At 39.3% G+C, this 14,912-nt stretch overlaps 1 long non-coding RNA gene across 1 annotated transcript in view; it reads left to right on the top strand.

The window, feature by feature from the left end:
- Positions 1–13,149, top strand: part of LOC309655064 — a 195,034-nt gene extending 181,885 nt beyond the window's left edge. The window contains exon 2 of the long non-coding RNA XR_014260596.1: positions 4,723–13,149. This is a non-coding gene — a long non-coding RNA (uncharacterized lncRNA). The remainder of the gene's footprint in view (positions 1–4,722) is intronic.
- The last annotated feature ends 1,763 nt before the right edge of the window (positions 13,150–14,912 follow it).

Here is a 14,912-nt window from a genome sequence, read left to right as displayed (position 1 = left end):
ACCCAGCCTGAGTTATACATGATCAGGTAAGGTGTTTTCCTGAGCCTATTTCATTATGGGGAAAACCTTGCTTTTCAGAGCTTCAAGATTTGAAGTTTTGAAACTTCTCTACCTTCCCAGCTGATCCAGTAAAACATGATGTGCTTTGTTCTACGAAGTTATAGGACATTATTACTGTGCTTCTACCATATGCAATGTTGCCTCATGTGTAAAATGGGATTAATATTAGTACCCACTAAAGTACCTTATAAAAGGTTGCCATGAGCATTAAATGAGTTAATTCATAATAGCAGCCTCACATAGTACAAGGTCAATGAACTTTAGCGGCTGTTACTGCTATTCTTGTGGATATTATGACCATATTTCCATAGTAAGAATTGCCCTCACTCATGATACATAGAAGGCAGGCAAATAATAACACAGCAAGTGGATGAAAGGCCAAATGGGGGAAATTTTTAATTTGTCACTTCTATTAATACTATACCTACAGGATTAGGGAAAATCTCCCACCTTCCTTACATTTTTATTCAGTGGCTATCTAATTAAACTGAAAACCAATCATGGAAAACTTTAAGGGGGGAAAAAGTAACAAAAGGGCAGTTCAAAGACTTTTAAAAAAATTATTTTGTTTATTTTATTTTGTTTTATTTTTTTGATAAACTTGAAGAAATATTGTCACCCACTTAGACTTGGCAATGGGGCTACTTGTGACGTCTTATTTTATTATTAACAACAAAAGTAGCAGAACCAGAACCCTTTCTCCTGCCATCTGCCTCCTCGTGTCCCTAAATTAGCTCTTTCTCCCCTCATTCCCTGGAGGTAAATGATCATCCACTAGTGATTTCAGTGGTGCGGAGTTTCTCTCAAAAGTCTCTGCGCCCAGAATGATTGTCTTAATTTGTCAAATTCCAGGAAAATATCTGAGTATAGCACATTATTCACAGATTTCTAGGCCTATTGGGATTTGAGACTATCCCCCAGGGTTTTCTGCAATCAACATATATAATGGCATCAGGACTAGGTTTATATGCTGAAAACATGATGCAGCACTAATTTGGGTCATTTTTACAAGCCATTATGCATCGATTGACCAAATTAGCTGAATGTGATGTGAATTGATTAAGGTAGCCAGATTTACTAATTGACTGTACTGAAACAAAAATTGTTTTGACCGTGTAGACGCAGACCCAAGCTTTTAGGTGACTGGAAAAATGCAATGCATTACAGAGCTATAAAGTACGTGCAGTGACTTTCTGTGGCTCACGTGTACTGGAACAAAGGTGAAAGATTAAAGGTGCTGAAAGGCCTTTCTGATTTAGAAAGTGATAGGGAGCAAATTTCTGGTATGGATTGTAGAAATCTGTGCACAAGCTCGGCTATGATCCATGTCAGTTGTCACTGAAGCAGAAGAGATGGTAAAAATGAAGCAAAGGCCATGAAGAAGGGACCTGTGTGTTGCCCATGGGATTTTCTTCCTAGTGCTGCTGCCTAGTACATACTGCTCATTCTCATTCCAAGTCACAAAGTTAAAAAAAAAAAAAAAACAACACAAAGCACTGGATAAATAGTCAGTGGAAATGCAGAGATAAGAGTACAACCCAGAAAGGCTTGCTGAGTCCAGTTTTATCAGAGTCTTATCAGATGGGCACTCCACCTTCTCTGCTGTGGGGTTAAGTACATCACCCTGCGGTCAACCTCCCTGGATTCTGGGCCAAGCTCATCAATTTCACTCCTTGGCTGACATAGGGCAGTTAGTTCCCTGAACTTCTCTGCATGTCAACTTCCTGATCAGTAAATTGGGTAGAATAGACCCTATCCCATAGAGATGTGTTAAGCATTCGATGAGATAAAATTATGTAAAGCACTTAGTACAGTGTCTGACACATTATAAATCCTTATATTTAAGCTCTATTTTATCCTCCTCATCATTCTTTGTCCAAGATGTCTTCCCCCTTCACCATATCTGGTTAGTCTTGACTCCTCCCGCTTCTTAATACCTAGGCTCAGGTAAGCCTCCTCCCAGATCCAGAAGCCACTGGGGCTGGCGTGCTGTTTCCAAGGGGAACTTCCTGTTGCAGTGGCTTTAGGTTAAGTCGTGGCCAGGGAAAGTGGAGTGAGAGCCAACTCTGCTTAAGGGAAAGAGGCTTGATGCCGTCGAAATACTGCCAGCATGACATAATTCCCCACTGCTAAGATTAGCCTCTTTGCAGAATCAGAATACAGTATTAGTAGGAATAACTCAGAGTAAATTAAATGATTACTCTGTAACAACTTGCAAACTGCGCTTTTACTTTTAGCAAAATATGGAGCTCTTTTCTGATGTGTGTTTACAGCAGAGATTACCACATTTGCTGCCCTCTGGAGAATAAGAAGGGGCTTCTCTGGATGCTCTCTGCAGATGGGTTTTGAATTCCGGCGAATAGAGACAACTGTGCTATAATTCACAGGGATTCCACAGGCTACGTTGCCCGTGTGAGTGAAAGAAGGCATTTCATCAAATTGTCGTACTGTTTAGACCAAGGTTGCTTATGGCCATACAGAGGGCTCCAACCACCTACTTCGAAACCAGATACACAAACACACATCCTGCCAGGAGTCCACTCCTTTGCCCTATTACCAATCTTTATGTCAACTTGAAAATGCTCAATTCTTTTCCCAATCCATGGCCATAACCTTGGCGTCTTTCAAGAATCACTCCACGTTTCAGGCGCTTAATCCTTCACTGAGTTACGCTAAAAGGTTGGTATGGTAAGTCTCAAAACCAAAATACATTCATTTGAAATCTGCTGTAAGAGTGATCTAAATCAGAGAATGCACTAGGCTGCGGTGATTTTATGGGGACCCCCGGGCCTCAGTCCCGGAGACTGTCAATAGTGGGGGCAAGGCCTAGGAATGGGCACTTCTGGAAACCTCCACAGGGCTTACAACATGCAGTCAGCCTGGGAAGCACTCTGCTTTTCACTTTGCCGCTCCGAGTACCCTCCAGGTCTAATGTGAGAAATGCCTTTTAGAATTTAGGGCTGAGAAAATGTGTTTTTTGCTTTGTTTTGTTTTTTCTAATAATGACTCAATTTTCTTTCTTCTCCTACATAGAGAGACTTGTATAATACACTTTATTTCTTATTATACCTGATGTCAGGAAGCTTAGAGTAAATTTAAGATTCAATGACAAAAGTCATCTTAGCTCTCATGGCAAGGATATTTGATCTCCTCTTTTTTGATTCAGTTTTACTATCTCTCATAAATATATTTGTTATCTATTTCATTGTGAGTTTCTTCAAATTCTTAGAGGAGTTGCTTCTTGTTTCTGTTCTTCATTTTTCTTCAACTACCAAGTGAAGGGTGAAAATGGGTTAAATCATCAGCATAATAATAGTAATTATTAAATTGATGGGGATCGGTTGGGGGGCTTTGCGTTTATACGGTAGGGTCATTGAACTGAATCATACGTGCAGGTGGCTCCCTGGGTGATGCAACAGCTCACTTGATATGCAAAAGCAAATGGGATCTCATGAGGCAAATTTCCTATTGAGCCAGGAGGCCAAGGGTCCAGCAAATGCAAAGGCCCTGAGGTGCAAAGGAGTCTCTTTCCAGGAAAAACATGGGACATTGAACCAAAGCTGTAGGTGAAGAGGGTGGGTGGAAAGACAGGCCCAGATTGTCCTGCATCTTGAAATGGGCTTATGCCTAGGGACACTGGAGAGTCATCAAAAGGTTGTAAGTACCAAATTTACATTTTGAAAAGATTCCTCAAGCTGGATGACAGATAATGGGTTGGAAAGATGCAAGCCTGGAAGCCAGCATGGGCTGTGGCAGAAACCCAAGCATGAGATGGTGGGGGGTTAAATGAAGGTGGGAGGGTTGAGAGGGCTGGTCAGAATCAAGAAATATTAAGACAGTAAGTTGGTCAGAGTTCAAGATTGCTTTGATTTACAGAAGGAGTCAGGGAATGGAAGTAAAGAGTAATGACCAGGGTCCTTTCTGCACCTCATGCTTTCTGGTTCCAACACAAAAATTGAGTACCAGTTAGGAAAGAACGGCCTGCTATAGAATTGGAATATTAATGTTAATTAGATATGTGTCCTTTTTGGTGATGCTACTACAGTCTGGCTCATGGTTACTTAGTCCCAGCAAAGCATTAAGCTTCCTCAAGAATCTGCGATCAGAAGACTGAGGTTCAAAACCCAGTGTAGCCACTTAATGTCTGTGTAACCTTCAGCAGAAAGTTACTTAACCTCTTTCTGCTTCACCTGCCTCACTGTAAAATAGCATTAACAGAAACCATAAACAAAACGAAAAGTCAACCCACAGAATGGGAGAAAATATTTGCAAACAAAGCGACCAACAAGGGATTAATCTCCAAAATATACAAATAGCTCATGCAGCTCAATATGAAAAAAACAAGCAACCCAATCAAAAAATGGGCAGAAGATCTAAATAGACATTTCTCCAAAGAAGACATGTAGATGGCCAAAAAGCACATGAAAAGATACCCAACATCACTAATTATTAAAGAAATGCAAATCAAAACAACAATGAGGTATCACCTCACACCAGTCAGAATGACCATCATTAAAAAGTCTACCAAAGGGGCTTCCCTGGTGGCGCAGTGGTTGAGAGTCTGCCTGCCAATGCAGGGGACACGGGTTCGAGCCCTGGTCTGGGAAGATCCCATATGCCGCGGAGCAGCTAGGCCCGTGAGTCACAATTACTGAGCCTGAGCGTCTGGAGCCTGTGCTCCGCAACAAGAGAGGCCGCAATAATGAGAGGCCCGCGCACCGCGATGAAGAGTGGCCCCCACTTGCCCCAACTAGAGAAAGCCCTCGCACATAAACAAAGACCCAACACAGCCATAAATAATAAATAAATAAATTTTTTAAAAAAAGTAGAGGAATTTAAACAAAAACTCCTAAAGAAACTCAACATTTAAAAAAAAAAGAAAAAAAAAAAGTCCACCAAAAAAAAAAAAAAATGCTGGAGAGGGTGTGGAGAAAAGGGAACCCTCCTACACTGTTTGTGGGAATGTAAATTGGTACAGCCACTATGGAGAGCAGTATGGAGGTTCCTTAAAAAATGAAATATAGAAGAACTGCCGTATAATCCAACAACACCACTCCTGGGCATATATCCAGGGAAAACTATAATTTGAAAAGATACATGCACCCCAATGCTCATTGCAGCACTTATTTACAATAGCCAAGACATGGAAGCAAACTAAATGTCCACTGTTGGAGGAATGGTTAAAGAAGATGTGGTACATATATACAATGGAATATTACTCAGCCATAAAAAAGAATGAAATAATACCATTTGCAGTAACATGGATGGACCTAGAGATTATCATACTAAGTGATGTAAGTCAGACAGAGAAAGACAAATATATGATATCACTTATATGTGGAATCTAATAAAAAATAACACAAATGACTTATTTACAAAACAGAAGCAGACTCACAGATCTCAACATCACACTTATGGTTACCAAAGGGGAAATGTGGGGGGAAGTGATAAATTAGGAGACTGGGATGTACCTGTACACACTACTATATATAAAATAGATAACTAACAAGGACCTACTGTACAGCACAGGGAACTACTCAACATTCTGTAATAACCTATATGAGAAAAGAATCTGAAAAAGAATGGAGATATACAGCTGAGTCACTTTGCTGTACACCTGAAACTAACACATTGTAAATCAACTATACTCCAAAAATGTTAAAAAAAAAAAAAAAAAAGAAACAGTGTGGGGTGGGAGTAAGACAGGGCCCAGAACTAAGCCCAAAGCACACCAATATGGTAATTGGTGATATGATAATAATTTTCTAAAATACCTAAAAATTATCCTTTATTAACAGGTAATTAAAGTCAAGGGCTTAAGAAAAATAAATAAATAAAATAGCGTTAACAATAGTTTTGTGACCCAGCAGGAGCCTAGGGGGCTTTCCTGGGACAGACCCCTCCCCCATATCCTCTGCTTTAGCTCCTCTCTGAAGTTCCTAGATAACGGTATCTGATGCACATTTCCTGAGTTGTTTTGCAGATGCTAAAATCCTCACCAAGTGGAAGAAATTAACTACTTGGTGATCATGAGCCCCAAGATATACTGGAGCCTTAGGACTGATTATGTTAACCCCTGTGACTCCACCTTGTTACCTCACCATCAACCAAGCAGAGAATTGTGCACTGATCACATACCCTGGGACTCTACTCCCTCACCTTGCCTTTAAAATGCTTTCCTGAAATCCATCCGGGAGCTTGGGCTTTTTGAGCACTAGTTGTCCTGGACTCCTTGTCTGGCGCCTTACAGTAAGTGCTGCACTTTCCTTCACCACAACCTGGTGTCAGTAGATTGGCTTTACTGCACACAGGCAAGCAGACTCAAGACCCAAGTTTTGGCTGGGTAACAGTTTCTCCCATATAGTATTGTTGGGAGTATTCAGTGAGTTAAAACCTGCAAGAGTGCCTGGCACAGAGTGAGCGACCAATAAATGTTAGCTATTATTTTGGCATTCTATGTAAGCATAACTTTCTCTCCTCCACATTTTTGTAAACCCATACTCCCAAAGTTATGATTTCATCCTACCATCTCCAAACCTCTCATTCTTTTAGCAGATATAGCTGCCAGAGATCTGAGAAACTATTTGATGGATATGAATTGATATTGGTCCATCCAGGATTCTTCCAATTTAAAAGAGAAGTTTGGAGAAGAAGAAGCAGTATTTTTTCTCTCATTCTCTTGGAGGGCATTGGGTAGATAACAGCCTCTTTCTGCCGAAAGAGAGTGTGACTTGGCTGCGTTATGACACTACCAACACAGAATAATTTCCCATGTTAGGATTACTATAGAATCCCATTCATTCATTCAACAAACATTTATTAAGCCTTTCTGCAGAACCTGACACTTGGAAGCAACCTTTATGTAACCCCTTTATTTTATATACCAAGCTGAGCCCAGAAAGATTGAGAGACTTTCTAAAGATCAACACTATTTAATGGCAGAGTCATTTCTAGGACAGGTGGCCTTCGAATCCTCCCATTTCCTCTGAGTAATAGGTTCTGAATTTGCTCTCTAGAACTTACAGATAATGAAAAAAATGCTTGGAATCTACCTAGTACTTTTTACTTTTCAAAATACAGTTGATGCTTATTTGTGGTAGTTACGTTCTATAAAAGTCACTGCAAACACTGAATTAGCAAACACCGAGCCACAGTTCCTAAGGGAAATACAAAGTTAGGTTCCCGGGAGACTCTTGTCAGAACATTTCCATCAATCAATCAATACATAACCTTGTGCTATGTGTTTAAAGTTTAAAGACACCTCCTATAATATACAGTAAGTCCCCTGCATATGAACGAGTTCTATTCCGAGAGCGCCTTCATAAGTCCAATTTGTTTGTAAGTCCAACAAAATTAGCCTAGGTACCCAACGAACACAGTCAGCTATATAGTACTGTACTGTAATAGGTTTATAATACTTTACACACAAATAATACATAAAAAACAAACAGACACAAAAAATAAAGAAAACATTTTTAATCTTATGTACAGTACCTTGAAAAGTACAGTAAAACTAGCTACATTGCTGCTGCTTTTATGCTTGCTTCTGGACATCCTGGGCTTGAAATAAAGATACTGTACTACTGTACTCTATACAGTACTGTAAAGTACACAAAAGCACAACCACTTGTAGAGGATGCACGCACATGACAATGTACGCCAGACACATGAACTAACTTAAGTGAATGGACATGTGAACACATGTTTGCATCTTTGAAACTACACAACTTGAAGGTTCGAATGTAGGGGACTTACTGTATACCGTTGATTCATTAACATTGCACTCATGGCCAAGAACACTATAACTCATTCTTAAATGATGTTTATCTAACACATGCATAGACATATTACAGCCTTCTTGCCCTTAGGAACCCTAGATAGCACTTCAGCACTATGCTTGAAGGCCATTTTAGACACATTTTAAATGAAAAGCATAAAAATGTGGCACAAAACAGACTGGGAGAAGGACACTTGTTTATGGCATGGGACTTGTTCAACCTCAGCTGGGAGCACATGCATCTGATGATTCAAGTTTTTTTGCTGCTCTATACATGTCCACAAATGATTGCAAAAGTGCTGCATTGATTTTGGGGTTACAAATACATTTTAGTGATCAGGCCAATTGGCAAATATGGAATCGATGATTAATGAGATCAACGGTACTTTGATCCATATCTTATGTCTCCAATAGTTGCATTAAATACTTTTTTATCTCTACTTTGTTGGTTTTAAAAATTACAACAGAGTATAGTGAATAGGCCACACATACAACAGGGACTAGAACTTAGTAGACCTCATTTATTGATGGGAAGATGGCTCCCAGGGGTTGAGCCAGGATGATCAAGTTGAACCCTTACCTAATTGAGCCTATAGAAACCATCAAGCTCTCAGAGCTTCCCTCTTCATCTGTTCCCATCACTTGATGGCTACCCACTACTTTATAGTAAAAGATCTGTCTGGCTATGTAAGTGCTGTGATTTGTGCCTTATGTCTGTTTCCTAGAGAGTGGATTTTTCATTTACCAATTCACCTTTGTCTGGGCCCTGGCCAACACTTGCAGAGTGAAAAAATCCTGAATTCACTATCCAACTTCCAGTCAGTGGCTTATAAACCTGAGTCACCTGCTTTATCTTAATAGTGTGATAGCAACTGGCAAGGGCAATAACATGAAGATAAGGCTGGACTCATATCTCTCCCTGTCAACAGGCCTGGCACCCTGTTCATTTTTATTCTTGAATAAGTGACTCAATCAATTCTCCCTTGCTGAGTTCCTTGTGGCAGCCTCTGTGAAGTTGTGGGGAATGTTAATCACTCACTATCAGTTCTGGAGAGAGTGGGATTTTATAACTTTTGTTTCCTTTTGTTTAAATGGAGCAATTTCCCATAAGATAAATCTGCCTTTAAAATCAGAAAAACAACTTCTGGGGAGATGGCCAGAAGTTGTTTTTATGAGCCTTATGAGCCTTATGGAAGTTGCTGCTGGGGGACAGACATATTTCACATTGGCTTCACTGTGGGGTCCTGTGTCCCAGGAATGGGGAAACAGCTTATTTGGAGGAAAATGGTGTGTTGGGGGGTGGCTGTTCTACAGCAGAGCAGGAATGTTAACAGACATCTAACCGGTGTTAAATCCAAAGGCATAATAAGAATTGTTAAAATTGCCTAAGGGACAATGGAGGAGAAAGGAGACATCTGGTCAACCTCATCAACCCTAGGGATCAGTTAACTCAGATCCTCAAATCCAAATTACTCTAGGAACACAAACTCAGTCTCCTTTCTACAAATATTACTCTGGGTTATAGCCCATGCTCATGAATTCTATATTAGTTGGGGAGAGGGCCAAGACATTTGTTTATTCCCTCATTCTGACTTACCCTTTATTACACATTTGCTGGTGGAAATAATGACATTTAAAAATTATGCACATCGAGTGTAATAAAAAAAAAAAAAATCCAGCCCTCATTTCCAAAAGAGCTGATCACCTTACAGGAAGGAGCAATAAATCTAAGGGACAGCAGCAAGATGAATAATCATTTTGGGCAGGTTATTGTACTCCAAAGCATCATTTCTATTTTGCATTGTGATTATCTCACCATAATCATACCCCTGTGTTACATTATTGCTCATAATAAAAGTCCACATATTAGAGAGGAAAAGGTTTTTTTTTTAAAGCATTTTCAGGGAGGATTAGAAATTACATGAAATCCAAGCAATAGAAAACCTAACAGTAGACCAACTTATATACCACATTCAACAGTTTGAAAGCAGGCTAATAGTAATTAAGGGGGGAAAGTCAGGAATCTGCTACATTCTGCCATCTCCATAATTAAACAATAAACTACTATATCATTTCACACAGACATTGTAAATACTAAATTAAGAAGCTCCGATGAAATGTCAGAAGCATTTTCTTATGAGTTTATATCAGTCATGTGATTATTACATTGATCCTGCATGCCAAAGAGATAGCATTCCACTGTGCTTATTTTTCTCCCAATTGCCTTCCAGAAAGTAATAAAATTAAATCCAATATGATATTAAATGTAAATATGCATGGATATTATGTGTAAATACCCATTTTAAACTCTCTTTGCTTTTTGATATTTTCTGAGCATAATGTTGTCAAGGAACAGTAATATTCTTCACCCTCACGCAGCCCACCGTTACTTCCAGTACCGAGAGAGGGGACACCGTTTGTAATTCCACTTGACATTTGTTTCATGATTTGTGGGAAAGAAAATAACCCCCCAAAATATCTGCTTTTAAAAGTTACAGAGCTAAGAGTTTAACAGCTAAGAAAGTTTGATTTCTGATGTTGATGCCTTGAATGGCTATCTGCCATAGGTTTCATTACACTGCTTTACTTCTCCTCATTTTAATTTTATTTTCCCCTAAATGTGTCACTTCATGTTAATGAGATAATTAAAACAATTGCACTCATCTGACTGAAATGTCCAGCTAGGACTCTGTCCTTGAAACTCAGACATCAACAAGACCTTTCTATTTGCAGAAAACAAGGCTTTTCATCAGGATGAAGTGCTAAGTCAAGAGGACCCAATACAAGAATCTGGCTCTGAAAGTACATGGAAACTGGTCAGACGTAGTAGCCCCAGATGAGATCAACCAAGGGTATCATAGGGTTCATGGAAGAAGGGCATCTGATACAAATCAATTACTTTAAAGATGTTGTAATTGAGGTCTGAGGAATTGAGATGTTGGCTCATCATAACTTAACCTCCTTCTATCCCCCTGCTAGTATCTTCTGTTGCAGAACTTCTATATCTTTCCACACGTTGTCCCCTCCATCCAGGAAGAATAAGTCACTTGCTTCTATCAGAGATTTGTCTCTGTTAATCAGAATGATTTATTTGCCCTTTTCTCTCTCTGGCTTGTATGTCCTTTCATCTAACAGAGTTCTTGGTACATAAAATTCTTAATAATTGTTTGGAGATAGGATGCTTAAGGTCACACAGCTAATTAGTGATAGATCTGAGATTAGGACTCACATTTATTTTTGTGTGTGTTTTTCCCCTATTACTTTGTGCTTTCTTCTCTGCACACAATCTATAGAAAAGCTTACCATTTCATTGTTTTCTGGCGAATGTACAAGAAGTGAAAGATGAAATGTATGGTTGGATTTGATTTACCCATAAAGCAAATTGGGGCTTTTTTTTTTTTTTTCCCCCAATGGGGCCTTAAAAAAAGACTATTTTTTTAGAGCAGTTTTAGGTTTACAGCAAAATGGAGCAGAAGGTACAGAGGCTTCCCATTTACCCCCTGACCCCCACGCCCCCAGACAGCTTCCCCCACCAGAGTGGTACGTTTGTTACAATTAATGAACCTATGTTGACATATCATAATCACCCAGAGTCCATAATTTATATCAGAGTTCACTCTTGGTGGTGTACATTCTACGGGTTCGGACAAATGTATAATGACATGTATCCATCATTATAGTATCACACAGAGTAGTTTCACTGCCCTAAAAATCCTCTGTGCTCCACCTATTCATCAGTCCCTTCCCCTTAACCCCAGGCAACCACTGATGTTTTTTTTACTGTCTCCACAGTTTTGCCTTTTTTAGAATGTCATAGCATTGGAATAATACAGTATGTATAATGGGTCATTTTTGCAGTTATTTCTTTTGTGGAAACACCACTGATGGTACTTTGGGTAAAAGCCACTGCCACATTTTTATGGGTGGGTTTACCTAATACGGCAATAACTAGGCTTGAAGAGAAAGTTTCATTTTTCCAACAGATTGTTCCTGCTACACAATATCGTAACGAGTAAATAGGGTGATTCCTTTTTCCTCAAATTAACTTCACTTTAGACTGAAATAACAGATCTCCTTGGAGTCATGTTTAGATGATGCTACAGATGAATACAGAACCCCTACTTCTTCCCTCCCTCCAGTTATGACAGGCTGCACTAAATTTGTGCCTGGTCTGCCTTCTGACAAATAGCTTGCCTTTACAAAATAGTCAGCTAATCATAAAATAGAAATATAAAGAGATTTTATTATATTATATATGTATATATGCATATAATATGTTATATTGATATTGTATAATATTATATTAATATGTATATTATTATATTATATATATTTATATATTATATATGTATATATTATAATATATATGTATATACATACATACACATATATATATACACACATGTATATGGAAAGAGGTGTATGTGTGTGTGTGCTTGAGTGTTTCTATATAATTTAAGGGCCTCATGTGTCTCTGGCCCTATTGCCATTAATCTCTAACCAAGCCAGGAAATCAAATTAGATGTGGACAGAGATGATGCTGATTTTCAGTATCCTTCTTTCAGGGAAAGGGCTTTACAATCATGTTGGATTTTTAGGGGCAGTCATTTGAGGTGATCTCAGTGACATTTTGTTACAAATTTCGTTGTGTCTTCATTTCAGGTGTCTGTGACTTATGGATTCTAGAAGGCATTACTAATGCAATCATGGTACATGTTTTTCAAGCGTTTTGCCAAGGTAAGTTTATTGGAGGTGGCATCCTCGCAGTTCAAATAGGAAATGTCAAATGAGATGACACAGCGTTTCCTTAAAGTCCCTCAGTGCAGGAAGTCAGGATAAGTCAATGTGCTCGGGACTCTCAAAGGACCTCCATTGCCAACTATAGGATCAGCCCCCTAGAAGGACTCCTGCTGCATTGGAAATCGTGCAGTAGGGTAGGGGGCACTTCTTGGCTCTGACCATGTCAACATGAGGCCAGTGCAGCGCCCTCCTGCTGCACACCATAACTCAGGGGGTACAGAGAAACACATCTGGACTCGGCCCCACTAGAGGGTATTTCCAAACTCTCCCTTCTAACTCCCATTATAGTTGGATCATAGTCGAACATGGCGGAGCATTCAGAGTGCCTCTTCCAAACTCATCACCCTCACTGCCACTCTCCCATTCCTGAGAGATAGAAAGTAATGCAGTCCTGGAAATTCCCTGGTGGTCCAGTGGTTAGGACTCTGTGCTTTCACAGCTTGGTTGGGGAACTAATATCTCGCAAGCCACGAGTGCAGCAAAAAAATAAATAAATTTTAAAAAAAATTAAATTAAAATTAAAAGAAAAAAAGAAAGTAATACAGTCCTAAGGTGCTGGGTGGTCATTTTACTTTCAGCTTCCCTTATTTGGACCAAGAGTGACTTGCAAAAATCTCTATGTTGGCTTTGTTGTCAATTTCATCTCTCTTTTCTCAACCCAGAATTCTACAATTTATTTCTCTCAAGCACTATAACCGGTCTAAAAGTGAGCAGTTAACTTGTTCTCTTTGTACCTACTAAATTATGACTTTGACTATTTTTTATTGACCTTTCTGAATCCATTGTTGGTTCTTTTGGCATCATATAGACAAAAGTCTTTATTGCCAGGAAAGAGCAGTTTCTTAAAAGTTAAGTGGAGTTGAATCAAAGAAAAATTCCTTTCTTCAAACTTTTAACTTCCATCTCAAAGAACGTGTAAGTCTGTCTAAAGATAAATTTAAGATTTTAAAGTTATTTCACATTAGTGAAAACAACTTGGAGCAATAATCATTTGAAATGAACTGTCAAAAAATGTCAACTCTGAAAAAAAATTACCAGCCACTCACAGAATAAAATCATATTCACACATGTTCTGAAATTTAGAATGAGAAATTTTGTTTGGCACCACTTTAAGGAAGCATTGAGGGAGAGGAAATGTGAAGATGTATCTTTGCTTGTTTGGGAAGAATATTTTCATTTTTTTAAACCATGAATATCTTAAAGATACAGCTCTGATTAGTAATGCTGGGTGTTGTGGCATACTCAGTCAAGTGCGTAGCATATTCATTTTGATAGATCTTATCTAACTGCCCGAAGAAAAGCAAGGTTGCTGCCTTTTGGTTTTGATCGAAATATCAAAGGGTATTTTAGCCTGAAATAGTTATCTTAATTGATACGATGCACAGCAAAATGTATTGATCCACAGGAATTGGTCCCAGATCAACTGTACTTTTGAAAGCAATATTTACATTTAGAAAGGACCTCAGAAACTCAATGAATACAAAGGTTAAAATGAATTTCTCCTTCACAATAGCAATTAGTTGGGTTCCTTGTACCTTGAGTTGTTATGAATTAATCTGAAATCTCTGACTTTGTAATGTTCCTCAAAGCATATCTGTGAGGCAAGTAGGTGCAGAAGATGGTGTGGCCCATTATTTTAGCACATTAGCAGATGGAGAGAACTGAGTCACAAGCCAGTTGGGTGATTTGGCTAAAACCACAGCATCTACAGTGATTACTGCCATCCTAGAATAGAGTTCTCGACTCCCACTTCCCATCTGTTCTTTAAAGAGACTTTGGGAGCCAACTATCTGTCCTTTCGTAAGAAGAATCTACTGATTCTGTCAGTAGGGATAGAGCTGGCCCCGGCAGAGTTTGCCTAGACTTCCCCACTCCCGCACGTCTTCTTCTTCTTCTGTGTCCCCAGCCCTCTTGGCTGCCCTCTTGGCTTCCAACCACAGACTTCTCATCAGCTCTTCAGAGCCTTCTGCTGTCATGCTCCTGGAGAGGGCCTCTGTACACAGGTGGTAAAAGGCAGTCTTTGATAAAGGAAACGTTTATGAATCATTTTCTATGTCCCAAACACAGCTCTGGGAATTGGCACCATTTTCTCAGTCCAGCCTCACCAGAACTTATTGGAGAGGGACTGTATTTCGTAATGCATATGATAGATGCTACAGAAACACGCTGATGATGATGGTACTGGTGATGGCAAAGTAGAATGCTTACTGAATCAGAACTAAAATACCTGGATTCTGGCTTTAGCTGTTGCCACATAACCTGTGTGACTTTGGTT

This window comes from Balaenoptera physalus (genome assembly GCF_965194825.1).
Source record: "Balaenoptera physalus genome assembly, chromosome: 2".
Lineage (NCBI taxonomy): Eukaryota > Metazoa > Chordata > Mammalia > Artiodactyla > Balaenopteridae > Balaenoptera > Balaenoptera physalus.
The sequence above is the reverse complement of the archived record's forward strand: the minus strand, read 5'-3'. Positions and strand labels throughout refer to the sequence as shown.